Source organism: Canis aureus, chromosome 7 (genome assembly GCF_053574225.1).
Source record: "Canis aureus isolate CA01 chromosome 7, VMU_Caureus_v.1.0, whole genome shotgun sequence".
NCBI lineage: Eukaryota > Metazoa > Chordata > Mammalia > Carnivora > Canidae > Canis > Canis aureus.
In genome coordinates, this window is record NC_135617.1 from 24,677,250 (window position 1) to 24,704,592 (window position 27,343).

The 27,343-nt window shown below is 44.6% G+C and overlaps 2 long non-coding RNA genes across 5 annotated transcripts in view; one reads left to right on the forward strand and one right to left on the reverse strand.

Moving 5' to 3' along the window:
* The window catches only part of LOC144317143 (uncharacterized), a 52,197-nt gene extending 38,081 nt beyond the window's left edge, over positions 1-14,116 (reverse strand). For 3 of the 4 annotated variants that reach the window (XR_013383040.1, XR_013383041.1, XR_013383039.1), the window contains exons 1-4: positions 13,985-14,116; positions 8,009-8,078; positions 7,047-7,269; positions 5,105-5,194 (exon numbers count right to left, since the gene is read on the reverse strand). This is a non-coding gene — a long non-coding RNA (uncharacterized LOC144317143). Of the gene's footprint in view, positions 1-2,216; positions 4,867-5,104; positions 5,195-7,046; positions 7,270-8,008; positions 8,079-13,984 lie in introns of those variants that run through there. The other variant, XR_013383038.1, reaches the window with a different exon arrangement.
* Positions 14,117-14,203: 87 nt separating this feature from the next.
* Positions 14,204-27,343, forward strand: part of LOC144317144 (uncharacterized) — a 90,362-nt gene continuing 77,222 nt past the window's right edge. Inside the window, exon 1 of the long non-coding RNA XR_013383042.1 lies at positions 14,204-15,096. This is a non-coding gene — a long non-coding RNA (uncharacterized LOC144317144). The remainder of the gene's footprint in view (positions 15,097-27,343) is intronic.

Here is a 27,343-nt window from a genome sequence, read left to right on the forward strand (position 1 = left end):
CCTTCTTAGATAACAAAATCTTCTGGATGGGAGCAGAATGTCCTTCATGGGTCATCTAGTATAAAAATAGTCAACTCACTAAATTAATTTTGTTGTGTAAGGACCCCTTACCCCCACCCTTTGGACTGAAAGTTTATTCTTTTAGTTCTCTTTTGTCTTTTTTAGAAAAGAGATTTAATGTGTTACTGTGGTGCAGAAAATCAATGCTTTGAAATCAATGGTAATTTCTCAGGCTGTTTAAAATTATTCACATGGCTGGCTAAGGCTGCTGCTGATAGAAAAACACAGTTTTGTTGCAGAGGAAGACTTCAAGTTGGAAACCTCACTGGTGGTGTGTATCTGCACGTCTTTTCTTGCTAGAACTTGAATATTTATCCTGCAACCCAGGCACCAATCCTCATAGGGTGCTGGAGGCTCTAGCATGTGTCCCTCTGAGCTGTCAGCCTGGCCCTCCGAGCTTCCAGGGGGATGTGTATGAGGCCAGGGATGGTGGGGGGGCAGGGGGGAGTGTGGACAGCAGGCATGCATTGTGCAGACGTGTGATAAGTGATGCCAAGCTCGAGGAAGAGTGAGGTATGAGGGGTACACGTTGCAGTGGAGGTTTGAAAGAGGCCGAGAGGGTCCTTGGTTCCTTTAGGAAAACTGCCTGGAGGAAGGGCCGTCTTCTTGAGCCAACACCGTGCAGAACTTTGTAATGAACACACCACATCCAGCCTGTGATTAATACTCCCAGCAGCTCTGGGAAGTAGTCATCATTATCCTTACTGTGTGGGGGAGTGGACTGGAGCCCAGAAAGGTGGACCTGGGATTGCATGGGCCCAGACACACAATTCTACAGGTTCAGGGCTGGGCTTGGTGCCATGAGGGGACCTTAAAAAAAATAGAAGACCCCGTTCTCCTGGAACTCACCCTAAGATGGAGAAGGTAAGGTGCCTAGTGTAAAAACCCTGGAAAATTATTTGTAGCAACTTGTATGCTGAAAGAATATTGATTCACATCTGCCACTAATTAGGGTGTTCCTGGCAGGGAGTAGTGCCTTCGCCTAGGAGGCCAGTTCTTTGGATGCTATAGCAAACCCCCATCCCAAGTACCAGTACCAAACAGACAGCTGGGCCCTGTCCTATTTGTTCTTACTGAGGCGCAGACAGCTGTCTGACAGGGACACGCTCCTAGGACCCTCCTTCTCCACCCCAGAGCTGGACTTGTCATCACACTCACCAGTAGGGGGTCATTCCTAGGCCTGTATCACCCATATGGTGCCTCTGTGGGACTGGAAAAACTGCCTCCTCTGGGCAAGGCGGCACAAAGATTGCAGAGCCTCTAAGCCAAGAGTGAACTGGTGCTCAGCCCCTTCCACACCAGAACAGAACACTAACTGCACATCCTAAGGGGTGAGCCTGGCTATTCTTTATCAGCTCTTCCTGGAGCCAGCCAATGCCCCGCCAAGCAGCTCGCTCCATTATAGCTGCCCCTGGAGAAGTGTTTCCCCCAAACCCAGAACTTCTATATCCCCAAGAAGAATTTGGTTTGGACAGTGGTTATTAAAATTTCTAGTTCTAGTGATCACTCTGGAGAGTGCACCTGGGGTGTTGGGGAGGCAAAGGTGGCAACCGAATAGATTGAAACAAGGAGTCGACTCCCTGGAACTTGTATGCTTCAGCCACACCAAATCACAGCTCAATAAATCAGTCAGCAATAAATCACACCAGGGTGGGTGAATCTGCACCAAAATTCATTAATAACATTGTCACCGTTCACACCATAAGACAAATGCTGTCCAGATAAATTAGAAACAGAGGAGGGGCGCCTGGGTGGCTCAGTGGGTTGTGTCTGCCTTTGGCTCAGCCAGGAGTCTGCTTCTCTCTCTCCCTCCCTCTGCCCCTCCTTCCCCATTTGTGCCTTCTCTCAAATAAATAAAGTCTTTAAAACATAATAAAAAATAAGCAGCAGCCAAGTTGCCTGAGAAAAATGTCAGTGACACATCACAACACAGACAATCTCTTGAGGGAATCAGGACTGCAGTTGATGTGCATTCTAGGGAAAACCTTCCAGCCTTCATGGAAACATTCAGAGGCATTTTCCTTCATGCCACAGGTGTAGCTTGCTTTATTGACAGAGACATTCCTGAGAAGTTGTAAATAATTTGAGTTTGGGGAAAAATAATTTATATTGTGTTCAAAGAGAACTCAATATTTCACACACTACTACAGTTAAGATTCTTCCTTTTGGAGGGATTTTTTTTTTTTTTTTTTTTGGGCAACTCCTGCTCCTAAACCAGTATTAACCTGGAGGCTATAACTGAGCTCCAATGGCCATGGCCTTGTTTAGGGAAAAATTATAGGCAAAATTTGTGTATATGTGTATTTTTTCTGGAAAGGTCCAGAGTTTTGGGATACCTGGGTGATATAGCAGTTGAGTGTCCGCCTTTGGTTCAGGTCATGATCCTGAGGTCCTGGGATTGAGTCCCACATTGGACTCTCCACAGGGCGCCTGCTTCTCCCTCTGCCTATGTCTCTGCCTCTCTGTGTCTCTCATGAATAAATAAATAAAATATTAAAAAAAAAGAGGTCCAGAGCTTCTGCCTAATTAATGCTCAGAGGGTTTAACAATCCAGAAGCAGTTTAAGAACTGAAAGCAGTTTTTTGGATAAGTTTGGAGTTGAGTATTTGAGCACACCTGTGCGGATCTGGGCAGGACAGTCCCTTGGATGTGCTTACTGCCATGAATTATGTTCAGGCCAGGTGACTCCCTTGTTCTTGGCACCTAGCAAGTTATCACACCTTTCTGTGAGCATCTGTAAAAATTATAAAAGAGGAACCCTGGACACAGAGCTGACCCTGCCTCCCATATCCAAAAGGAGTGACCAGCCTATGTTCATGTGGGGTTATGCTACTTAGCCCCTCTTAGACATGAAGGTTATGGCTAACATGTTGCCTCAGAGCCAGCCCATAGTATGTCCCGGGCTTCCTAGAAGGGCACAGTCTGGAGTCATGCTGTGTTGAAGAGTCTGTTTGAGGCTCTAGCTGCACCGTCCACCTAGGCTCATCCTCTGAGCCTGGACATGCAAGGCCCGAGCCCCTTTTCTCCCTCAGCTTTGCTCTTCCATGAAAGGAATAGATTCAGTAACACAAAAGGTGTCCCTGTGGTCAGTGCATCTTTGCTCGGAGTTGTCATTAAGTGCTAGTGGGTTGCTGGATTTTGCATCACACTGGATCCTAAAGGACAATGAACTGGGCCAGCAATTGTTGAGGTTGGACTGATGGCCATGATGGAATGTCAGGTGGAAACTGGGAAAAGTAGGTGATTTATTTACAGGTGGCCAAGTAACTGAAAGTGAAAGCTGCTTGCCCCTCACTGGGACATCAGGATTATGGTTTCTTTGCTTTCCAAGCCAAGTGCTTGTTTATGAACATTGTCCAATAAGTCACCACCGACAAGGGACATGGGGGAGTGAGGGAGCCAAAGGCTCAATGACCCTCCAGGGATTTCTGGGCTCCATTCCTAGTCCTGAATGAAAAGCTGAAGCTCCTTCATTTTCCTAGGTTGTTAGGCATGAGCTGGGGTGCAGGACTGGCCTCCATCAGCTAACTTGCAGGCTGATTTGAGTCAGTGAAGGGTAGTCAGACAGAGTCCCACACCTCAAATATTTTCATTGCTGTCCCTGCCCCTCCATTCCAAGAAGGGAGATGTGAACCTGGCATGCTGGCCGCATCTGCAGTGACTTGTGAGAACTTAGGACTCTCTGCCCCACCTTCCACGTGGCATAAATGCTGCTCAGGAGACTATAAGTAATGTTTCAGAGATCCAAAAATTCAGAGAGCCATCTTTACGAAGCTAACCAAGCTCCATTAGTGTCTTTTAGACAACCCCACGACAAAAAGCATTTCCCGTGCCAATGCACATGGTAGAATGTTTTCTTTTTGATGATTTCAGAGATTTAAAAATGTCAAAAAGATTCTGGCTGTAAATGTCCCCACAGTGATTTTGTCATTTTGCAGAGAAAAGAAAGCAAGCTTCACCACCACCCCTTTCAGAATAGACCAAGCTGCAGAATAGACCACCCCTTTCAGAATAGCCCAGCCCCTCCTTCCACTACTCCTTTCTACCACACCCCCAACTTATTCATATTCTGATCTTCAACGCACTTGAAAAGATGTTATTTCAAATGTTCCAACCAGAGAGAAAATCTTCCTCCTGTTTTTTAGAGCCTGCCATCAAAGGACTTAATCTGCATTTGGGTGGCTGCAGATGTGGGTGATGGAGGCTGGAATCATACACAATGTGGCAGAGCTGGCTGTCCTTGGACTTCATCGGGCGGCCCCCTGCCCGCACCACTGAAGCCCCCCAGGTCCAACAGCAGAGCCCACTGGTCCAAGGTGTCACAGCCCAGAGATGGGGAGATCCCAGCCCTCCCAGAGTGAACTGTGTGTTTACCTGGGGAGTGGCAGTCAGAGAAGACACAAAAGTTCACTCAGCCTTTCTAAATCAGTACTCACTACCAATTGATCAAGGTTAAGACAAAATTTTCCCTTGCATGCTTTGGGTAGGAGTCAATTTGCAGAGATTAATCAAATAGCAAAAATTGATGGAGAACTTTCTAAAACAATCTGAGAAGACCAACAGAGTCATTTGTCTGACAAGTATTTGATGGTTTACTGTGTGTCAGTTGATGAGGGTAGTGACATATATCCCTCTTTTAAGGAATAAAGCAGACAGATGAACAACAATACCACGTTGGGTGCCTCTATGCCACCTGAGGTGGTATGAGGTGCTATGGGAGTGGGCTGAGGGTCGCTTATGTCAGACCCAGGGATTGGGGATCTTGGATGTCTTTCTTCCCTGAGGATGTCATGTCAAAACCAAGACCTGAAAGATGTAAAGTGAGGAGGCAGTTTGGAAAAATCATGCTGACTGCCACGTGGGCAATAAAACGGGAATGCTGAGGAAGGAGAGGAGGCTGTGGGAAGAGGGGGTGTGGCCTGACCTAGGGGAGTAACAGTGGGTGGAATAAGAAGCAGCAACCTTGGAAATGGATGAGATGCAGAGGGAGGGGGAGAGGAAGGAGTTCAGGAGGAAGCCTGTGTTTCTGGCCCGGGTGACTCACTCTGCAAGGTGGTGTATTCTCTGATAGGAGGTCCTCCTGGAGAAGAAGGAAGAGGAGGAGTGCACCAGAGGAGTGATTTCTTAGAAGGGGCTGCGGGTGTAAGGAGAGAACAGAACTTGATTAGGTCAGGTTTAGACAGGTTCAGGGTGCTTCTAGAACAGAGAGAAGTTCAGCAGGCAGCTGAACCCCTGGGAAGGGAGTGCAGGTGTAAGGGAGATCTGGGCTGGACATTAGGTCTGGGAGAGCCTTAGGTAGTTGGGAGACTTCAGTGACGATTACAGACTTTCCTAAGTATTTTAGAAGCATCCTTAGCAATCAAGAGTTTGGTGCTAATTACAGATAACAGCAGGCCTCATTTGCATATTAACAACTAAATGTACTAATTACAAATTAGCTTTATCTATTCATTAAAACTCGCCCAGGAGGCCTTTTTACTTAGAAAGGCTTAGATAGCATTTAGTTAAATTACTGTGCGTGCACCTGGAAGTAATAACAGCTGCATTTCTTATATGCCATTGTATAAATCAGACTGGCAAAATAGAGGCTTTAATAGATTTAAAATCAAAAAGGAGATTCAGTTTTGCAACCTCAGAAAGCCAAGGCATGCATGTGGCTAACAGTAGTTTCCAGTGCAAGTAAAAGGAAAATAAAAATTTGTTCTAGTTTTGTTTTAAATTTTGTATAGCTTCTTCTTCTTGAGGAAGCAGGGTCCCCAAATGGTTCCCAAAAGGGCCTCGAAAGCAAATGGACTTTCCAGACTGAGAATGAAAAGAAGCTCCCCTCCCCTCCACCCGCCTCAACCTGGGCAGCTGCCTGGAAAGCTGCATCACCCCACCTGGAACAGGAGAGGGAGGGTCCAGGAGGAATGGCTCAGAAAAAAAGGGGGGAGGCGGGATACTATAGAAGGTTTGCTGTACCCAAAGGTATGAAAGGGAATTTTGGGCTCCGTTGCAGTTTGGGAATGAGTCAGCGATAGTGTCATTTAAAAACAAAGCAAACTGACAATTACTAACACCAGGAAAGACAAAAAGCAAACTGAAAAAAATGTTCTAGTGTATCAGGTGGCTCAGCTCTGCTGAAAACATTAAACCAGCCACTGATTTAGCCAACAGCAGTGATGTAACTATATTGAGAAAATGGAGAAGAGGCAATGGTGTATATATATACATATATGGGAGAGATGGCATCGTCTTCCACAATCAATCTAAAACTGGAAAAAAGCATTCCACGTATGCTGCTTGCAGATATGGAGATAAATACCAGAAGACATGGTCTTTGAAGAATGAGAATTAGCGGGGAGACAAATGGGTCCATGACAGCTGTTGTCTATTTATGCTTTGTAGCCTCTTTGACTTTTTAGTATATACATGTGGTACTTTGATAAAAAAAATAAAAATACATTTTCAAGGGCCTATGAAGTCATGGGAGACTAGTTTGTTTTGCTTCAATTGCTAAGCAAAGGCAGCAAAAAACGGTGTTGCCTCAGGTCTCAATTTACCAGAGCACAGACGGAGCAGCTGGGGGCTTGGCCATCTGAGACCCCAGCACCCAGCAGGTGTTGCTGGGACAAAGGCAGTGTGGGCTGATGGAAGACAATGCAGTCCTACTTGGCATTCACCTGTCTCAGTGTCTTCAGTAGCTTCCAATCACCTACTTGAGAAAATCCCAATTCCATAACTTCGACCTTTAGGGCCCACCTCTCCACCTCCTGTCATTCCTCCCATCACATTTGCACCCTCAGCCACCCTAAACAGATTGTAGTACTGCAGTATACACGCGCACACACTCACACACACACAACCTCATGACAGACTCTCCTAATTCTCTGTAACCTGGCTAACCCCTAACTCCTGCTCAGTTCCCTGTGACATCCTCGTCCAGACCTTTCCTTCTGAAAGCCCTCATGACACCTCCTGTGGGTTTCCAGCATGCCCTGTCTTACCTCCCATATTACTGGTAATCCCTCTCTTCCAGCCCTCAGGGGCCCCTGGGGCAGGAACTATGCCTGGTAGTGTTGCTCCAGTGAATGATTCTGCCAGGAACTTCATGACCAGGTGACAGCGATTCCTTCACTGCATCTTCCTTTTGCTCCTCCGTCCAGTCTCATTCCACCACAAGGCTCCTGTCCTCAGCAAAAGCCTGCTCAGCCTCTGCTTCTCTCTCCCCTGAAGGAAAGAGAAATCCAGGTCAACTGAGGGAGTAAGAGAGTCCAACATAGCTCAAAAGGATAGAAGGCTTGTGTGATATTGGGCCAGGCACCACCCTAGAGCATAGAGGGAAGGTTCTGAAGGCCTGGCCATGTGTCCTCAGCTGGGGAGCCTCTCATTACACAGTCCTTCATCTTCTTGAAACCTTCCAGGAAGTGGCAAGCTTTACATTCAACCATTAGCACTTCCTGACCAACGAGCTCAGAGTGCATTGCCTAGGGGAAGAAGGCCAGTGGTGAACCCTGTCCAACCCTTCCCTGACCTTAGCAGGACCCAGTCTTACTATACCTGGGAAAAGCTTTGTTCTCATCTCTGTCTGGCCAGGGGGGCCCAAACAGGGACATGTGTGGAGTGCCACACTCCTCACAGTTGAGAACACCCATCCTGGCCTGGCATCCCGGCTTCCCAACAAGGATGAAAACTTCCAAAGGGAAGACCAGCCAAAAGAGGAGGGAAAGTAGTCAGCAATGGTTAGCAGGCACCAGGAGAAAGTGGCCTAGAAGCATGACAGGCTCTATGATGACAGTAATAGATATAATAATGATGCTAAGCATTTTCTGAACTCTGATGTGGTGCCAGGCATGGTACTAATGCCTTACACATGTCATCTCATTAATCCTGTCAACACCCTGCACAGTAGATGCCGTCACTACTGGCACTTAGCAGAGGTGAGTCCCAGGGCTCAGAGAGAACTCACCTGTCCAGGTCACGCTGAGATGGTAAGGTCAGGAGGGGTCCCATTCCACATCTCTCTGGCCTCAAAGAATCTAAATTTTTAACATGGATGTTACATAGGTTGGCAATGAAAAGAAGAGTTAGAAAAGAGAAAAAAGGTGATCGAATTTTTTTTTTTTTTTTAAGTTTAGGGGAGGCTCAGCACATTTTAAAGAATGAAATTCTTTAAAAAAGATTTTTAAAAACTTATTCATGAGAGAAACAAAGAGAGGCAGAGACATAGGCAGAGAGAGAAGCAGGGTCCCCAAGGGAAGCCTGATTGTGAGACTCGATCCCAGGATCCTGGGATCACAACCCAAGCCAAAGACAGACAGTCAACTACTGAGCCACCCAGGTGCCCCTGAAGAATGAGACTGAATGCATCCTACCAACACCTCCTCCACCCCAATTCCTCCTCACCCCAAACTAGCAGCCCAGGTACTTCAGGGGTTCTGGGGTCACTTTTTCTTCCTCAGTTCCAAAGTTGAATGAACTGTAAACAAGTAAATGTTTTCAATAATGCTCCCTGAGGTGCGACCTTAATCTGCATCTTGTCTAGACTTTCTAATGCCCCTGCAGGAGCACCGGATCTTATCAGCGTCTACATTTTTGACAGGCAATAAGCTCACACTTCTCTGGGCTGATGGCTCCGGGTGCCTTCCGCAGCTAGTTAGTAATTTCAGATGTTGTGGGAGGGAGTTCTCTGTGGAAGAATCACACTTTCAATCCAAAATTAAAGCTCAATTTGGTCTAATTGTCCTTGATTTTATCAGTTGCATAAAATGGCTGATTCCATATGCAAAAATAAATAAATAGTTGTGCAGCTTCGAAATCCCTTCTTCTGGGGGCCAGATCCCATCAAGTTCTATGCTGTCTCTCATGCTATTTCCATCCACCAAACAGTGCTGATCTTTCTCTCTCCTCTTCTATTTTCTCTTCTTTCTCTGCGCTTCCCCCAGTCCTTACCAAAAAAAGAAAAGCATAGTGTCTCTCTGTGTGTGTCTATCTCCTCTGTCTGTCTTGTTTAATTTTAGAATGGAAGTTCCTTAAGAGCAAGAATAGTTCCTTCATGAGATGATGACACCCAGAAATCTGGAAATGCCTATCTAAATGGTAAATTGGTACATCGGAATAAAGAAAATAATAAAACTAGCCATTTATTTATTCCTCCAGCAGCCATTTCTTTGCAAACAGAGACCACATTTTAGGCCTGAAACAAAGAGGTAGAGAGACTATCCCAGGCCTCTGGTGGGAGAATGCCTTCCAAGAACATCCAAAGATTTACCCTCAAGCACAGAAGGTGCCCATCCCTCATGGGCAGCAGGACTAAACTCCAGCCTGCCCCTGCCTCTGGTTAACTGTGTGACTTTGGACAAAGGCCTTCCCCTCTCTAGTCCTTCCTTTTCTTTAGTGGAGGTTCAGGGGATGGTCTTAGGTGCATTCCAATGGTGGCCCAAGGACCTCTAGGAGAGAGAAGGGAGGTTAGCAGTGACCCAAAGGAACTGATGGACACGATGGAGGCCCAACTGCAGGAGTGGCCAAGGGATGGATGTGAGCTGAGGCATTTAAGGGAAATTTGGGAGGCAGATCAATAGGCCTGGTGCTCAATGGGTCTAGGGTGAGAAGAGAAGAGTCTGGAGAGACACTCTCATTTCTGCCTTGGGGACCCAAGAGGGTGTGGAGGACATGGATCAAAGTGGCAGTAGGAGGAGAAGGTATCAGATTGGAATGTACCATCTGTGCTGATTTTAAAACATGTCCACAATTTCTTTAACACTATTCCTATCTTGAATATGGACTTGCCTTAGTGACTAGCTCCTAATAAATATAAGGCAATAGAAGTCATGCCATGTGACTTTTAATACCAGGTCATAACCTAATTCAGTTTCTATAGGGCTCTTTCTTAGTCTCTTGCCTTTGGAACCCAGCTACTATGCTATGAGAAAGCCAAGGCCAAGTGGGAAGGCCTTCGGTAGGCACCCCAGCCGAGGTGCAAACTGATAGCTGGACCATGCAAGAGAGAAAGCCTTTGGAGACGGCTCAGCCTCTGCTACCATTGGCCACAGCCTCATGAGAGACCTGAAATGAGAACCACCTAGCTAGGCTGAGTCAAGAGCCAGAACTCTGAGAAGTAACACAGACTTCTGTTACTGTTATGTTACGCCACTATGTGTGAGGTGGCTTGTTACGCAGCAGTAGGTAATCAGAACCCACTCCAAATGGGGAAAGGTGCTAGATCATTCTGGGTCCTGGCAAAACACAGAGGGTCCATGCAGATGAGTTAAAAGGAGAGAGTTTAAAGAAAAGGTTATCTACATAGGTATGGGCAAGGCTGAGAACCAATAAGGGATGATGAAGTACCCAGAAAAAAGCAACAGGAGTCATGCCTGCCTCTGCGCCAGACAAGATAAAGGGAGAGGACAGTGTGGCTAGAGCCTGGTGGCCATGACAAATATGAAAGAGAAACTGAGAAAGATGAGGGCCTACTAGAATCTCAGCAAGCCTGGGAAGGAGGGTAGGAAGGAAATGGCTACAAACACCCCTCACTCTTCCTCCTCTGACTTTCCCATCTCCTGCTGAGGTCTCCCATCAGCTGACTCAGTGGTGGGACCAGAGGGTAAGGGAGGCAGTAATGCCATGTGTTGAGCCAAGGCTCCCAGACCATGCATCAAGGTGGAGAACACACGTGGACAACAGCGAATGCAAACCAATCAGCAAACATGAATGGAATGAAGAGACAAAGTCTTAGCAGAAAGACAGCAAATGCAACATTTAAGGACAAAGTGAGGCAGAGGTGCCTGCAAGCAAGAAGGTGAGGATGAGATCTCAGGGCAAGAGGACAACTGGGTAGAAAGTCCTGCTGCTCATAAACCCTTCCAGGGAAGAATCTGAAAGTAAGGGCCAGGACTATCACCTTCACTCGGTAGGTTCCCACATTTGCAGACAGCTGGCCCCTCCTGGACTCTAAGAAGGGGAGTGGATAGAAAGACGGCCATAGCACATCTATCTTTTGCCTTGTAGGCTGGTCTTGCCTTACCATCTGGACGCTTGGTGCTGAAAGGACACGGGCAGTCATACTTCTTGTGTCTCTTGTGTTGTGTGCACAGGGACTCAGGTCTTACCTGAGTGGGAGTGTGCATGGAGGGCAGAGGGCCCCTAAAAGTGCAAGTGCAAACAGCTTGGGGGTTGTTTTTCCTGACTAGTTGAGTGGGTTAGGAAGCAGAGACAGTCTTTCTGCATTGGCTGGAAGACTTCTCAGAGCATGTGTCTTGCTTTGAGTTATTGTCCTAGAAGACAAGACTAGCTAGCTCCCCTTTGTGGCAACACCACAGCCTGGTTTGTCTCCTCCTTCACTGAGTCCTCATGTATCTGGCGCAGGGCATGCTGGGGACGGGGTCCCTGGATGGTGCTGGTGAGTGGACAGTGGTGAGAGCAGGAGGGCTGACTGCTTCAAATTTCAATATGAGATTCATGTCTGGAGACTTGGGGGTAGTTCTCTGACTCACATTTAGCGTTAAAGTCTCCTCTTTACCATGGGAATGTGGGTTCAGATTGGAATGGTTAGGAATGTGCCTGCCAGCCCCATGTGCCAGGGCATTTCTCAGCCCTAGGACCCAAACCCAGTGTGGAAAAAGTTCTGGAAAAAGTCCAGGAAAAAGTTCTGTGATGATAGAAATGTTTTTCTGTATGGTCTCATGTAGTAGCCACTAACTGCAGCTACCAGAAAGTGGCTAATGTGATTGAAATACTGAATTTTAAGCTTTGTGTCATTTTAATAACTAAATGTAAATATACAGAGCCACATGTGGCTAGTGGCTCCTGTGGCATGGATGGGGCAGAGGGTATGGATGGGAAGATTGTTCTGTTTTTAGTTCTGGGTTTTCCATGCAGCCCAGAAAGTGTGAGGAGCAGGATCTCTACTCTGGGGATCTAAGGAAGAAAATAAGTACCCGCTCTTTAAAGGGAAGTACCAGGGCTAGAAGTTAGTATCTGGCCAAGTGCTTCCAGAAGGAAGAAGTTGGATCTCAGCAGGTCTGTAACCTGCTGGGGTGTGGAGAGGGCGGGCAGAGCAGATGAGCAGGGAAAACTTTCCCACCCCTGAGGAGCCAAGAGACTTGCCAAAGCTGGAAAAAGTGAAGGGTTTAGGACCAGAGCATTAAGACAGAGAATAAAGTTGGAGAACTATTGAAAAGAGGAGGAAGGAAAAAGAAACAGTGGAAAAAGGAAGAGTTGGCCGCTGAGACAGGACTCATGCCCATCCCACCTGCCAACTCAGAGCCAGCAAGCGTGTTCTTCAAGGTGTGTGCCAGCAAAGGATCATTTGCTAGAGGGCATCTGGAAGAGGAGCCAGTCTGGCCCCTGTGGAACTTCTTGGTGAGCTAGGAAGGGCGGAGTAGACTGTCTTCAGTGTACCGCTTCCATCTGCGGTCTTGCTGGCTAACACCCCAATACCACTGATCTTGGGTGAGGGGCCTGGGAGCAGGTCCCAGACCCCAGCCCAGCTCCCACCCACTAGGAGGCTGGGGTGCTTGGAGTCAGAAGGTGCCTGGGGCTGTGAAGTGAGCCAAGAAGCTGCCCAACAGCTGGGAAGGAGCTCTGCCCGATGCACTGTTCCAATGCCAAGGTTCCCGTTTCTGCTAGGACAGAAAGACATGTTGTAGGATCAGGAAACACAGAATTATTTTTTTCTATTCTGCTGAATCACTTCTAACATAATAATAGGGCAGTGGTAGCCGGTTGATTTTGGCCTTGAAACTGAATAGGCCTGTGTCTTGGTTCTCAGCCCTTGGTCTTTTCCTATTTCTATCTTTCTTTCTGGAAAACAGTGCGTTTTTGCATCAGCAAAGGCAGAGACCTAGGTGTAGGTCAGATAGGGATGGGTGAGAGTGCTCCAAGTCCTGTCTGTTATTTATGCATCAGTCAGTCAGGGCCAGGCCAAGGAGGAGGTGGGTTTTCCTACAAGACACAGAAGACAGGAAGACTGGTAGTTTTTCTGTTCTACTCACTGGACAGGGGCTTCCAGGGGCCATGGAGCCTGCCATTCTCACTTTTTTTACTTCATCCATCTATCCACCCATCCACCTACTCAACCATCTATCCATCCACCCATTCATCCATTTTGAGTAAAAAATTCTCCAATGTCCTGAGTTTACGCCTTCATTTTTAGGGGTATGATAACCAAAGCACCACACCATAAGTTGATTTTGCGGCTTCTATATCCCAACTACATTTCTTGTGCTGATAACTGTGTCTGTACTTTTAAGCTCAATGCCTAAACCAACTGACGTCCCCAGGAGAACATTCTGAGGCCTGGAAGACTGACGAAAGGAAGAGCCATCAAGAATGTATGTGAGGAGCGGGAACATCTCCTATGGGGACTAAAACAAGGAGCATGGCCACATTCCCCCCAACCCCCCGCCCCAGGATTTGGATTCCACTTGCCTTCCGTTAAAAAAAAAAAAAAAAAAAAAGTCATTTTCCACCCTTCTGCTCTGAAGAGTTTCGCTTTCGGTGGTCAGAGCAGGAAGCCCTTTTGGTGAGCGGTGGAGGAGGGGAGGACCACGTGCTGGAGTGACGCCCCGCCCCAGGGCCCCGCGCACGCGCAGAGCCTGCTGAGCGCGGGAGGCGGGCCGGGGGCCGCGTCCTCTGCCCGGTGCTCGCCCACGGCAGGTGCTCGCCCACGGCAGCTGGCCGCCTCGCCGCCTCGCCGGGAGCTGAGACTGGCGCTCCGGTTCCCGAAGAAGCTCGTCACTTTGCTCCTCTTCTGCTCCCGGAGCAGCCAGGCAATGTGTTGTCTTCAACCACAGAACTGTACACGTGGCAATTCAGCTTCAAAGGAAATGCCTCGCCTGTGAAACAATCCTCGCCGTGCCAATTGTGGGATGATCATTTCCCACACCGAAAACACACTGAAAATGTTGGCTTTTAAGACACATCAACAGCGGAAATGCGAACTCACTTGTTGAAGCAGAGAGAAGGGAAACGGCATCTCCTCAGCGCGGCCAGTCAGGATGCACAGCTGCTGCCGGCGTCGCCGCCGCCGCGTGTCTTCCGGTCAGTTTGCCGCGCGGCCCCGCGAGGCTCCGGCACGGCTTCCGGAGGAAGTGCCCGCCCCCCGCGGCGGCACGCGCCCGACGCTCGACGCTCGACGCTCGACGCTCGCACAGGGCCAGTCGCCGGGAGTCGGCGCTGCGTGGTGGTCGCCGCCGCTCGCGCTCCGTGATGGAGGAACTCGGCCTCCTCTTAGAGCGCGGTCAGCTCTTGCTTATTTCCTTCAGTTTCGCTCCCTGCCTGGGGTGAGTGGCTGGCGCCGGTCCGTGTGCAGATTCACAGCCGGGCTGGCCTTGCTCAGCAACGAGCTGGAGTGCGATCCTTGGCGACACCGTGACACAGGCCTCTTTCTGGGGAAGACCCAGAGCCGCAAAGTGCCTGGTGGGACCCTCAGCCCTTTTCCAGCACGTCCGTGGGAAGTGGCGAGCGTGCGTGTCCCGCCTCGTGGCAGGTTCTCTCTCTCCCACACCTTCCTCTGAGGACGGTGAGGCCTTTGTGGGCTTGTTACCGCTCTGTCGCCTTAACTGCAGCCTACCCCAGATCTCACCAGAGGCTGCTCTGCGCCCCGATGCTGGCTGCCAGTGAGAGTCCATTTCCCTCTCATGAGATGTAAAACGAAACAAAGCAAAACTCCAACACCCAAACCTGGTGATCCTCTTCTGTTGGTGCATAAGCAAGAGCAGATGCAGTCCTGTCCCCCAAATGTAACCCCCCAGACATCAGGGAGCCTGCCTGCTGTTGCCCCCTTTGCATCTCAGAGTCTATGGGTCAAGCTTGCCTCAGTAAGCATCAGTTTGCAAGGTTAAATTTACTCTGATGCCTGGACATAGCACTTCCCTACAACTGAGCAGGGGCTTCTGATTCCAGACAAAGGGATAAAAATGCATGCCGCCTATTTTTCATGCTAATTACAACTAAAAACCCTGGACAAAATGCATAAAGCACTAACTACCAGAAAACTGAAAGGTGGAGGAAAGAAGCAGATGGCTAGAGACCTAGAGATTCAAGAATAACCCAGAGGTGAGTTTGGTATGCGTGTGTGTGTGTGTATCTCCTGGATATCCTAGCCTGAGCACTAGAGAAGCCTGAAATCTGGAAATGCCCCGTGACACCAAAAAACCCTCAAGAAAGCCTTCCCTCTCTGGCCAAAGGATCTGGGAAAGGGTGGTCCTGTGTGACGGACTGTTTTAACTCTACCTGACTATATATTCTGGATATTAAACCCTTATCATATATGTAATTTGGAAATATTTTATCCCATTTTTTAGTGTGCCTTTTTACTCTATTGATAGTATCTTTTGATGGGCAGAAGTCTTTCATTTTTATGAAGTCCAGTCTATTTTTTCTTTTGTTACCTGTGTCTTTGGTGTTAATATCCAAGAAATTGCTGCCAGGTCCAATGTCATGAAGCTTTCCTCTGATGTTTTCTTCTAAGAATCTTATTACTTTATGTCTTACCTTCAAATCCTTGATGCATTTAAGTTAATATTTGTGTATGGTCTTAGATAAGGGTTTAATTTCATTTTTGTGCATATCCAGTTTTCCTACATTAAAAAGACTGCCCTTTCCCCATTGATTGATTTTGGTACTTCTGTCAACAATAATTTAACATACATGCAAAGACTTATTTCTGGGCTTTCTATTCTGTTTCATTGATCTACATTTCTGTGTTTATGACAATACCGCATTGTTTTAATTACTGTTGCTTTGTTTTGGTTATTTGGGGTCTCTTGAGATTCCATATGAATTTTTGGATGGGTTTTTTTATTTCTGTAAAAACGTCATTGGAATTTTGATTAAGATTTGCTTTGAATCTGTAAATCATTTTGGATAGAAGTGGCAGTTTAACAATATTGAGTCTTCCAATCCATGAACATGGGATATGTTTCCATTTATTTATGTCTTTCATTTCTTTCAGCAGTGTTTTGTAGTTTTCATTGTATAAGTCTTTAAACATTTTTTTCTTTTAAAAAAATTCTGAAAATTCTTCTTTTAAATTCCAGTATTGTTAACATACAGCATTAGTTTCAAGTGTGCAATATAATGATTACATACAGTAATTCCATATATCACCCTGTGCTCGTCCAGACAAGTGCATTCCTTAATCTGCATCATCTATTATTTCACCTGTCCCTGCACTCCCCTCCCCTCTGATAACCATTGGTTTGTCTCTGTGGTTAAGAATCTGTTTCTTGGTTTGCCTTTCCTTTTTTTCTTTTCTCATTTGTTTAGTTTCTTAAATGCTACATATGAGGGAAATAATTTGGTATTTGTCTTTCTCTGACTTATTTTGCTTAGCATTATTTATACTCTCTAGCTCCATCCATGTCATTGCAAATGGCAAGATTTTGTTCTTTTATATAGCTGAATAATATCCCATTATAATATATTCCATTATAATAATATTCCATTATACATAAACACACATACAACCATTATACACACATACACATGCACGTGCACATGCACTACATCTCCTTTATTGATTTATTTTTTCATCTATTGATGGACATTTGGGCTGCTTCCATAGTTTGGCTATTGTAGATAATGCTGCCATAAATATTGAGGTGCATGTATCCCTTTGAATGAGTGCTTTTGTATTTGGGGGTATGTACCCAGTAGAATGATTACTGAATTTGTAGGGTAGTTCTTTTTTCTTTTTTTAAAAGATTTTATCCATTAGAGACACAGAGAGAGAGAGAGACACAGACAGACACACGCAGAGAGAGAAACAGGCTCCTTGGAGGCAGCCTGATGTGGGATTTGATTCCAGGACTCCAGGTCACACCCTGGGCCGAAGGCAGGCACTCAACTGCTGAGCCACCCGGGCATCCCTATAGGGTAGTTCTATTTTTAATTTTTTGAGAAACTTCCATATTGCTTCCATAATGGTTGCACCAGTTTGCATTCCCACCAGCAATGCACAAGGGTTCTCTGTACACTCACCAACACTTGTTTTTTGTGTTTCTAATTTTAGCCATTTTGACAGATGTGCAGTGATATCTCACTGTAGTTTACTTTATAAGTCTTTTGCCTCCTTTGCTAAGTTAATTCATAGATATTTCATTCTTTTTGATGCTATTGTAAATGAAATTATTTTGCAGTTTTTGTTTCAGATTGTTCATTGTGTGTAGAAGTGCAACTGATTTTTTATATGTTGACTTTGTATCCTGCTACTTTGCTAAATTCATTTATTCTAACTGTGTGTGTGTGTGTGTGTGTGTGTGTGTGTGTAATCTTCAGGGCTTTCTATGTAAAAGATTGTATTATCTACAAAGATAGTTTTACTCTTTTCTTTCCATTTTGGATGCTTTTTATTTTATTTTTTATTGCCTAATTGGTTTAGCTAGAACTTCTGGACTATGTTGAACATAGTAAAAACAAGCATCCTCGTCTTGTTCCTGATCTTAGAGGAAAAGCTTTCAGTCTTTCATCATTGAATATAATTTTCCTGTGGGTTTTGCATATGTAGCTTTTATTCTCTTGAGGTAGTTTCCTTCTATTCATAGTTTGTTGAGTGATTTTATCATGAAAGAGTGTGGATTTCTGTCAAATGTTTTTTCTGCATCCACTGAAATCATTATGTGGTATTCTATTTCTTTCTGTTGATGTGGCATATTATATCAATTGATTTTCATATGTTGAACCATCCTTATATTCTGGGAATAAATTCACTTGGTCATGATGTGTAATACTTTTGATATATGGATGAATTCTGCATGCTAGTATTTTGTTGAGGATATTTGCATCAATGTTTGTAAAGGATAGTGATCTGTACTTTTTTTGTAGAGTCTGTTTGGCTTTGCTATCATCAGGGTAAAGTTGGCCTCAAGGCCTCATAAAATGAGATTGGAACAATTCTCTCCTCTTCAATTTTTTGGAAAAGTTTGAGAAGGATTGGTATTAGTTCTTTAAATGTTTGGTAGAATTTACCTGTGAAGCCATTGAATTGGGGTTTTTGTTTTTTGGGAGATAGTTGATTGCTGATTCAGTCTCCTTATAGTTATAGATCTATTCAGATTTTCTATTTCTTTGTGATTTAGTCTTGGTAGGTTTGTGGTTCTAGGAATTTGTTCATTTCATCTGGGTTATCCAATTTGTTGGTGTACAGTTGTTCTACTCTCATAATCCTTTTTATTGCTGTAGAATTGGTAATGTTCCCATTTTCATTTCTGATTCTAGTAATTTGAGTTTTCTCTCTTTTTCCTTAGTCCATGTAACTAAAGGCTTATCAATTTTTTTTGATGTTTTCAAAGAACTATTAGTTTCATTGATATTTTTCCTATTGTTTTTCTCTCCTTTATTTCATTTTTCTTTGCTCTAATCTTTATTATTTTCTTCTTTGTGCAAGCTTTGGGTTTAGTTAGTTCTTATTTTTCTAGTTCCTAAGTTGTAAAGTTACGTTGTTGACTTGAGATCTTTCTCTTTTTTTGATATAAGCACTTATAGCTATAATTTTCCTCATTTTAGTATTGCTTTTGTTGCATCTCATACGTTTTGTTCTGTTTTGTTTTCAATTTCATCATTTGTAAAGCATTTTCTGTTTTCCTTTTTGATTTCTTCTTGGATCAATTGATTGTTAAAAGTGTATTGTTTGGGCAGCCTGGGTGGCTCAGCAATTTAGCGCTGCCTTCAGCCCAAGGCCTGATCCTGGAGACACGGGATCGAGTGCCACGTCAGGCTCCCTGCATGGAGCCCGCTTCTCCCTCTGCCTCTCTCTCTGTGTGTCTCTCCTGAATAAATAAATAAAATCTTTTAAAAAAGTATATTTAATTTTCACAATTTTGTGAATTTTCAGTTTTTTATATTATTGATTTTTAACTTTATCTCATTGTGATCAGAGAAGATAGTTTCCATGATATCTACATGACCTAGAGTTAGGCGAGAATTTCTTAGAAAAATAAATTTATTTTATTTCTTAAAATTGTTAAATTGGACTTCATCAAAATTTAAAACTTTGCTCTGTGAAAGATACTATTAATAGAATACAAAGATAAACCACAGACTAAGGGAAAATATTTGCAAATCATACATCTGACAAAACATTTGCATTAGAATATATCAACAACTCTTTAACCTTGACAGTGAAGCAATGTAATTAGAAAATGGACAGAAGACTTGAAGACGTTTCACCAAATAAAATATATAAATGGAAAATAAGTATATGAAAAGATGTTCAACATGATTATACCTGAAACTAATATTACACTATTCCCTTAACTAAATGGAATTTAAACAAAAACTTGGAAAGAAAAAGAAAAAAAAAAGAGACAATATATTGTATGAATCTATTTATATGAAATGTCCCAACTAGGCAAATCTATAGACATATAAAGTTGATTTGTGGTTGCTTGGTGTTGGGTCAGAGGCAGTTGAGGATGAGAGAAATGGTGGTCAGGTGACTGCTAAGGGACTCGGGGCTTCTTAGTGAGGTGATGAGAATGTTCTAAAATTGAGACGGTATGAGTTACACAATGTGTGAATATATTTAAAAATGTTGAATTATGTACTTTAAAGGATGAGTTGTGTGGTACACAGATTATATCTCAATAAAGCTATTGTAATAAAAACACAAAAAATGATTTTTTATTAGAAAAATACAAATTCAAACCATGATGAGATACCATTACACACCTATTACAATAGCTAAAATAAAAAATATTGACACTACCATGCTGGCAAGGATGTGAAGCTACTGGAACTCTCACATGTTGCTTAGTGGGATATAAAATGATGTGGCCAATCTGGAAAACCATTGGGAGTTTCTTACAAAGTTAAACATACATTTACCGTATGACGTAGCAGTCACACTTGTGGGTAGTTATCTTACATACATGAAAGCTTATCAAACACAAACACCTGTATACAAATGTTTATAGTTGTACACTATTTCTTTTTGCAACTTTATTCATAATAGATGAAAACTGGAAACAGGGCAGCCCTGGTGGCTCAGCGGCTTAGCGCCGCCTGCAGCCCAGGGCGTGATCCTGGAGACCCTGGAGACCCTGGATCGAGTCCCATGTCAGGCTCTCTGCATGGAGCCTGCTTCTCCCTCTGCCTGTGTCTCTGCCTCTCTCTCTCTCTCTGTGTCTCTATGAATAAATAAATAAAATCTTTAAAAAAAAAAAAAGAAAACTGGAAACAGCTCAGATGTTCTTAATAGTAAATGATTAAACAAACTGGTACATCCATGCCATGAAATACTAATCAGCATTAAAAAGGAACAAACTATTGATACACATAATCACTTGGATGGATCTTGAAGGCATTATGTTGAATGAAAAAAATCTAAAAAGGTTATATACTGTATGACATAGTTTATATAACATTTAAAAAGTTAGGGGCTCCTGGGTGGTTCAGTCAGTTAAGCATCCAACCCTTGGTTTTGGCTCAGGCCATGATCTCATGATGTGAGATTGAGTCCTGTGATGGGCTCTGCTCTGGGTGTGGAGCCTATTAGGATTCTCCCTCTCCTTTTCCCTCTGCCCCTCCCCCCAAGCTTATGGCATGTGCATACTCTCTAAAAAAAATTACAAAATTATAGTAATGGATCATTGAATGCTAGGGGCTAGAGATATTAAAGGAACTATAAAAGAGTAGAAAAGGGTTTTCACTAAGGGAATAGAACACTTTTATATCCTGATTAGGATGGTGTTTACATTAGTACAGTCTTGTGCTAAAATGATGAAATATGAATACGGACTGTAGTTGAGTTGATAATATTGTGACAATATCAGTTTCCTGGTTTTGATAATTTCTTATGATTGTGTAAGATATTATAATTTAGGAAGCCTGGATAAGGGGTACATGGATCTAGTATTTTTGCAACCTCTTGGGAGTCTAACATTATTTCAAAATAGAAATCAAAAAACAAAATAGAACCAAAAAAACTGAACAAGCGCTATTTCTGAATATTGCTCTGCAGATAACTTGAAGCATTTCTGGTTTAGCATGGCACTCAGGACTGGAGAGAGCCCCTTTCTTGCTTCTTTTTCCTTTGGGTCATCAAATCTACCTAATTCCTTGAAGAACGTCTTGCAAGCAATTCAGACAAACATAGTTCTACTCAAAACATCTGTGTGAAAGGAGCTAAGGATCCCTTTTCCAGGTGCTGTAGAGTCTTTAACCCCTCTTCCTCTATCTGCTCCTCTCACTGGTGTTTGATGTTATAGAACTTCGTGGCTAATTTTTGATCAGTCAGCATATGTTTACTAAGCACAAGGTTCATGCAAAAAGAAATAGAATTTATTTGTTATTTTGGTATCTGTATGTGTATAAACATCAACAGACATCATGTGCTTAGGGGATCTGGGGTCAGGTGCAAACCATCAGAGTCAGAATTCAGGGCAAATCACTCTTGTGTTCCCTCACTGCCTTGGATGTGAGCTCTCTGGGCTCCTGTAGACACTGACACATTGTAGTATTTTTGATAATTTTTGTGTATATCTTCCTTCTCACTGGGGCAAAAATCTTGTCTTCTAGAAAATTTTCATCCAAGCTATTGTTAATGTTTGCTATCAGGACTAGGTCCTGTGTGGTGTCTATAGACTTCTGTCCCAGCTGGCATAGCCACAACACCCTTTGAGATGCTGCTTAGAATCCCACACAGTCTTTACCGTCTCAACCTTAGAACCTTATGAGAGTCCTTGTCAAATGAAAATGACACTGCCCATTGTGGCAGAGGCTGATAGTGCCAGCCCAAATACATTTCTCTGCTTCTTCCTTTGTAGAAGAATCTCTATTTATTATGGGAGGTGGCAAGATGCTCAACTAATAGACTACAATCTTCAGCCTCTTATGTTTCTAGATGTGGACAGGCAACAAGTTTTAACCAATGAGATACACAAAAGGGTTATTGGGTGGGACTTCTGGAAAATTTTTTAAAAGACAATTATAAAGTGGCTGTTTTGAAGCGGGGGAGCCCCTCTTCTTTCTTCTGCCTTCTGTCTGGAATCCAGATGTGATGGTCAGTGTTCCACCATTAGTCCTTTCTTTGCTCATGAGGTGGCCTTCAGAATGAAAGTCAGAAGCTAAAGATATAGAGTCAGAAAATTGAAGGAGCCTTGGTTCTTGATGCCCATTGCCATGCCAGGCTGGGACTGCCATCTGTGAACTCTGTGTGAGAAAAAAAAAAAACCTGTATTCTCTTTGCTCTTACTAGCAAGTCAAACACAATCACTAATAGATACATGCATATGTGAGATATTGCCCTGGCCTATCAGCCTTGGAACCTATTATAAAACAAGATGAGGTCACTGTGGCAGGTCACATGTTCTTAATGAGCATGTACTCATGACAAGGGAACGTGTGCTGATGTGTTTGAAGAGGAGAGTCAGAGTAGCTGAGAAGAGTGTGGAGGTGGGGAGGACGCTGCTTGGAAAGGATGAGGGGGGTGAGGAGTGATTGGGTGTGCATGAACTTTAAGCCATACTTTCAGTGTCCGCTGGTAGGGGGTCACCTCCTTCTCTACCCTTTTGCTTTCTGAGTTTCCCTCTGCCAACAGGCTCTGGGAACTGAGATCCAGCTATACCCTTCAGACCCATAGAGAACTTGTCACTAGTCCCAGTGAAATGAAACATGGGAAAAGGTCAGTTGAGATTGGCCTCCTGAAAGGAGGGATCTTCAGTGAGTCACCGCTCAACTTCCTGAGGTGCATGCAGTGGGAATGATTAAAGCAGCAGTCAGCTCTTTGCCTGATGTTAGTTCAGGCCTCTGATTTAAGAAACAAATAGGATGTGCAGAAAGGGAGAGTCAGGTCCATTTGGGACTGGGCATTTACATATGGAAACTCAAGGCTGTGCACAGCTCACAGGCAGAGGAGGATTTAATGGAAGTGGATGGAGATGCTTTTTGTGGAAGGAAATAATGAGAGAGAAGCAGCTCTTGTTTTCCCTGGATGTCATCATGGCTCTGGACTGATGACATTTCCAGAGAACAGTCCTCTTCCCTGCCAGGCTCATTTGTGCTCTTGTGCGTGGGCTCCTGTCCTCTGCCGTAATGGGGCAGCCACAGTGGACGTGCTCATGGCCATAAGGAGTTTTATGGCCTTCGAAGAGAATGAAGCTTGTTTTGTTTCTATGAGAGAAGAAATGACAACTTCTCTCTTTGCCTTCTCCCTCTACCTTCCTATCAGCAGTTTGGCATGGCTTTATAGCTCTGTCTTGTTGGGGCCATCCTCCCCCAAGGCCCAGGTCTTGCTGGTACTAATACAACTGGAAGGCATAACCGCACTCTTCTCTCAGCTCGAGATAGGAATTTAAATTAAACCTCATTTAGCTGGGCGCTCCCTTTTGATTTATCAGCAGATGCCTCTTGCTGTTTGAGCCTTGTTAAATTGCTAGCAAACACTTCACTGACCAGCTGTTCCTATTAAGCCAAAAGAGCGCTGCAGAGCAGGGTCAATCCCCTTGCACTTTGGATGGTTCTTATAGGCCATCCCTGCGGAGCGGCCATGGGGAGGGTATTATCCCCACACCCTGGGAGCCGGCTGGGTAATGGCAGCAGAGATTCTTCTGCCTATGGGTGGGAATGGAGGGGGGAGTAGGCTGCACTGGTGAGGGACCATTGCTCTGTTCCGCATGCTGGGGTCCTGCCAAGCCTCTGAATGAGGCAAAGCCCTGATGCCCAGCCCCTGGTGTAATGTCAGGTAGGTATCTTCCCCATGGGTAACGAGCCTAGCACATGCCAGCCATGGATGGGGCTTTGCTGAGCCAGAACTGACCTAGCTAAGTCTAGGCACAGGTGTGGTTCAGTCTTTATGACCCATGTGTTCCCTAGAGGAAGAAGGGCACACACTTCCATCAACTGTCTCACACTCAGTGATGTGTCCTGAGAAGCCTAGGGCTGTTTACATATGTGCTGTGTCTTTGTGTAAATAAGGAAGAGTCCCTATCCTTATCGCGGACACAGCCTTGTGCTAGGGCCAAGGCCTGGGCAAGCACCCTCCATGTGCAGCTCTACCTCCATGCCTGGCCTCTGTGGAGCACCTTTGTATTGTGTGGGCGCTGCACAATTGCACTGGGAACCCCACTGGTCACCTCTAGCTCAGGAGCAGCCTGACTGGCTGCCTAAGATTTTCTCTCTACCATTTGCTTATTCCGCTCCTCAGAGTGCCGTCCTATCTCCTGCCCTCACTCCCTTCTCATTCCCAAACTAAATCCCACCAGGTCACAAGCAGCTTGTTCTCTGGGGACCATGTACAGATCAGAGTGGCCCTCCAGAGCCTTGAGGGAGGCCATCCAGAGCTGAGCCCCTGGATCAAGGCTATGTGGGGCTTGTGTGCCAGACCGAGGGATCAGGGAAGCCTTACTTCTAAGTGCTTGGTTGTGAGGAAATTGGTAGCACTGACTCATGGAACGGAGTCCTTCCTGGATAGGACCCAGGAAGCCACAGTCTCCATCACTGTTCTTACTTGAGATTCTTGTTCCAGGTGGCAGAGGTATCACTTTGGACTTAGAAGTTTCAGCAAAATGTCTCAAAGGCAAGATTCTGAGAATGTCCCCCTGAGCTCATCCTAGGACCCTTCTCCCTGTAGCTGTGGACCTCCAGAGCCAGGGCCAGGTCTAGGTGGAATGCTTTGGGGTGGGGTGGTTAATATATTCTAGGAGTCAAGCCACATCCTTACATAGAGAAACTCTGCAAAGGATCTTTAAGACCTAATATCAGAGCATCAGATGTCTACTCTGATCTCTTCCCTTTCCTGTCCCCTCATGACACAAAGACAAGTACATAACAGACTCTGGGCCAGGCCCCTGGATGTAACCTGTCCAGGTACAGTGTCATATTCTGCAGGCTCCTGGATCAGACCCTTCATGGGGGTGGTGGGCTGTGAAAACCCCAGGCTCCTGATCTCATTCTCATGGGTCAACCTGGCCTTCAGGCCACACTTACTTTTCTTGTACCCTTGTCACATCCTTTCCTGAGATACCACAGAGTGGGAACATGCAATGGGCAGGTTCTCAGGTTGCTTACGGAGCACTATTGGAGGCTGCTCAGTATCTTACCTACCATTTTGGTACCTACAACAGGTAGCCCTGATATTTTCTAAGAAAAATGATTTCCTCTGTATGCCTCTCAGTGGGATCTACTCATTCCCCTAACCCAAGTCTTATTTTTCACCTTTGTAAGGGTTTTTATTCTTGTTTTACTTTTGTTTTCTATTTTTTGATCAATATCCTTTCAAAGATGGCCAGTAGTTTTTACTTCCTTTTCCTTCAGAGGTGCAACTGGGCAGCTCTGTGTCCTTTGCACAGCCCACACCTACCCAAAATTTTGCCACAGTTACACTACTAGCTCTGCACAATCCTCCTGTTAGACCACTTTGGATGATTTTCTTTTTCTTTTTCTTTTTTTAAAGATTTTATTTAATTATTCATGAGAGACACACAGAGGCAGACACATAGGGAGAGGGAGAAGCAGGCTCCCTGCAGGGACTCCGATGTGGGACTTGATCTCAGGATCCTGGGATCATGACCTGAGCCAAAGGCAGATAGCTCAACTACTGAGTCACTCAGGTGCCCTGGATGATTTTCTTTGAGTGTAATTCTTGGCATTTTCCTCTCCCAAAACTCATCTGCCATTTTCTTGTCCACTCATGGCCTTGAAATAATTCCTGGCACTTTGATCCCTTTCGTTTGGCATTTCCTTGCAGACTTTGAGAATTCTTCCTCTCTTTTGGCATTGTTACAAGTAGTTAAGTGTGTTCTGGTCTGAACATCAGACTTCATGTCTGCATCCTTTAGGCTCAATTTTCTGTACTTTTCTTTGTTCTCCATTGGCTCTAAAAGAATGATATTTGTCTCTCAGGCATAGGGAAGGGAGGGATAGAGTTTCAGCCTCTTGCCTTCCTCCTCATTTACACACACATCAGGTCCAGCTTTGATCCTACTTTTGGGAGGCAGCATGAGAGAGCAGAAAGGTTTTGGACCATGGAGTAGACCTGGGCTGAGTGTCAGCCCCTTTCTAGTTGTGTTACTTTGGGTGACTTATTTATCTCTCTGAGCCTCAATTTTTCAGTATCAAATAGGGATAATAATCTTTGCTTCAGAGGGTACCCAAACAAAGAATATGGAGGATGAATCCATTTGATGACCAGATGATGGAGGGATCATTTATTTCCTAGGTGCCCTGGCCTCCCTTTGCTTTCCTAATATTCATAATAAAAACAAGAGAAGCTCTTAAAAGCATACTTTTTAAAAGCTGAGCTGGTTGTGCACTGTCCATAGCAGCATTATGTACAATAGTCAAAAGGCAGAAGCAACTCAAGTGTCCATTGATGAATGAATGGATTAAAAAAAATGTGGTATATGCACACAGTGGAGTATTTTTCAGCCTTAAAAAGGAGTAAAATTCTGACACATACTACAACATGGATGAACCTTGAAGACACTATACTACGTGAAATAAGCCGGTCACAAAAAGACAGATACTGGATGATTCACTTATATGAGGTACCTAGAGTAATCAAACTAATGGAGACAAAAAAGTAGAATCGTGGTTGCAGGGGCCAAGAGGACAGGGAATGGTGAGTTATTGTTTAATGGGTTTCAATTTTACAAGATGAAGTAGTTCTGGAGATGAATGGTGTTGATGGTTACACAACAATGTAATTGTACTTAATGCCACTGAACTGTACACTTAAACATGGCTGTTTTATGTTGTGTTATGTTTCTACTTTACCATGATTAAAAAAAGAAAAGGTGAGCTATCCATGCTTTTTATTCATGTTGTCTTTTAACAGTTTGCCAGTCAAGAGGAAACAGTTTGTTTTACCTAAATTTTTATTATAGTAATACATGCATGTGAGTGAAAAGAATTAAACAGTACTGTGCTAAAAAAAAAAAAAAAAAAGCCATCCCCTCGCTAGCCTAACTTCTCCCCACAGCTCCCTAGTCACTGAGAATATTTTTAGCTAGACAGTGACACCCTCTCCAGCAGCTGTGGGGAGAGCCAGAACAGACCATTTCTAGTCAGGCCTCAGGACCACACCAGGCTCTCAAAGACAATGCCAGGCTCTTATCTCTGAGGAGAAGCTAGGCTGCAGAAGAAGAAACTAAAGCTGACAGGCAAGTGAGGTCAGAGAGAGGGGACCCTGCTGGGGCTGTCCAGCTTTTTCCAGGTTCTTCCCAGTTTTGTGGGCCTAGAGAAATCTGTTTTGCCTCTACTAAAGAAACAGGAAAAGCAGAGTTGTGCCTGGAGGAAGTAATGGGGGAAAAATGGCACCAATGAGTGTGTTTAGAGGCAACAAGTCTATTTATGGAAAGTTGAG